The 1,831-nt window shown below is 53.5% G+C and overlaps 1 protein-coding gene across 2 annotated transcripts in view; it reads right to left on the bottom strand.

Annotated features, from left to right (window-relative positions):
- LOC113208511 (protein espinas-like) overlaps positions 1 to 1,831 on the bottom strand; it is a 312,486-nt gene that overhangs the window by 307,893 nt on the left and 2,762 nt on the right. Inside the window, exon 1 of one of the 2 annotated variants that reach the window (XM_052268188.1) lies at positions 173 to 226. The exons of the other annotated variant lie outside the window; for it this stretch is intronic. The gene's annotated coding sequence lies outside the window, so the exon portion shown is untranslated. Of the gene's footprint in view, positions 1 to 172; positions 227 to 1,831 lie in introns of those variants that run through there. 2 annotated transcript variants of the gene reach the window in all.

Genomic DNA, 1,831 nt, shown 5'->3' with positions numbered 1-1,831 from the left:
CCAGCACTTTCAGTTATCCTCTTTTACTTGGAATCGCCGCGTTGCTGCTGCTGCGGTGCCGAGAGGATCGGCGCGGCGGGGCGTGGTGGATGCAGGTTGCGGCGTTGCGGGGCAGGGCGGGGGATGGGGGCCGCGCGATGCGCACACGCCGCCCGCCGATTTCAATTATTACCGCCGCTCCTTGATGAGTCGCATCGGCACGTCGTCGCCTCCTCCTCCTCCTCCTCCTCCTTGTAGCGGGACTGTGGAATATCAGAGAAGGCAAGCTGAAATAATTAACAATTCAACTGAAATTTCAGTACTTTGAAAACTTAACAGTTTTAAGACTCTAAAATTATGAAAAAGGTAAAATTTTGAAAACCTAACAATTAGACTATGAAAACGAGTTATGAAAACTTTACAATTAAAAATAGAAGCTCAGAAACTTTTACTAGCAGTTCATTTGCGGAGATATTGTACATATGCCTCGCACCTATTCAAATAGAGGCACCTTGCATTTGTTGTTGCTCTGCACCCTTATTTTAATCTCAGTTTAGTCAGAAGAGTTTCTGACAGTAAAAGCTAGGTTTAATTCAATTTTAGACCGTTGTCACCAGGTGCCCCGATCCAGGGTAAGAAAAAGGTTACAAGTTATCTGGGTACTAATCATTACTGAGGACAAACTAACGGAGGTCAAAAAATCTAGAGACGAGTAATCATGGGACTAATTGTTGAGGACGAATCGTCTGAGGGGCGAGTACCCGTAGTACGAGTCAGCCCGTTCCCAGACTTAAAACTTTGCACTACTGAGGGGATCACCGTGATCCGCCGAGGCCTGTGCGGCCAAATTGGTACTGTAGCCCAAAGCTCCCTATCCCGACTCCAATTCCTTCCTCTTCCCCGATCCTGGTTCTTGGTTCGGCCGTGCACTGCCCCGGCGGCAGCCGGCGGGCAGGCGAAAGGGCTTGTCGAGCTATTTCTGCCCCGCCCCGCCGCGCCCTCGTAAAAATGGTGCGCCGGGGCTGTGGCGCTGCATGCAGCCTCGGGCCCAGGCCAGGCAGCCTCCAGGAATGCTATCGGAACCGATTACGTCCGCTTAACAGCGCCAATCCTAATTGTTCTTTCCGGGCAATGCGAGCGCGGAGGAGCGGCGAGTCGTGTCCAAGTCCAAGCCGGGACCTGCGGAGCAAGCGCGCGGGCCCGGAGGGCTTTAGTTCTCCAGCAGGCCGTCGTCCTTCGGGGCCTCCGTCGCCTCCTGCAGCAAGCCGCCGTAGAGGCCACGAGTGGGTACTTTTCAAGAACAATAAATAAACTAAACTTTACATAGAGACACCCCGCATTGGAATAATCGAAAATCTTACATTTTATCGTTATTATTGACTAGTTACCCAACTGTTCATGGTTGCCCTTTCTTGCGAACGTTGCGAACAGTCCGCTCCCGACAGGCGCGGATTAAGGGGGGGGGGCCCCCCCCCCCCCCCCCCCCCTGTCGTCTCTCGAGAGCCGGCTGAAAGGTAGGCAATTTGCGCCACAAAACCCCCGTATGTAGGCAACCGACAGTGCATCGCCCTCCCTGTCAGTCGGACTTTAATTAATTTGCGCCTATGGCTCCCGATCGACAGTTCGTTTGCTCACTTCGCGATGTAGATAAGAAAGAACTTGCCTGTTCATTGTCGCCCCCTCCGAGCCATTTCTCCTTCTCCAGGTAAGGCTCCAGCGTCGCCTCCAGCACGGCCGGGGCTCCAGCGGCTCCAGCTCCGCTCCGGGCCGACGGCGCCGCAATTACTCCCTCCCCCTTTACTTTTCGGCGGATACGCAAAACAAACACAGACCTGCTAATTGTTACTCCACA

The sequence above is a fragment of the Frankliniella occidentalis genome, unplaced genomic scaffold (assembly GCF_000697945.3).
Source record: "Frankliniella occidentalis isolate FOCC.00 unplaced genomic scaffold, Focc_3.1 Scaffold65, whole genome shotgun sequence".
In the NCBI taxonomy this organism is placed as follows: Eukaryota; Metazoa; Arthropoda; class Insecta; order Thysanoptera; family Thripidae; genus Frankliniella; species Frankliniella occidentalis.
This window is presented reverse-complemented; position numbering and strand designations above follow the sequence as displayed.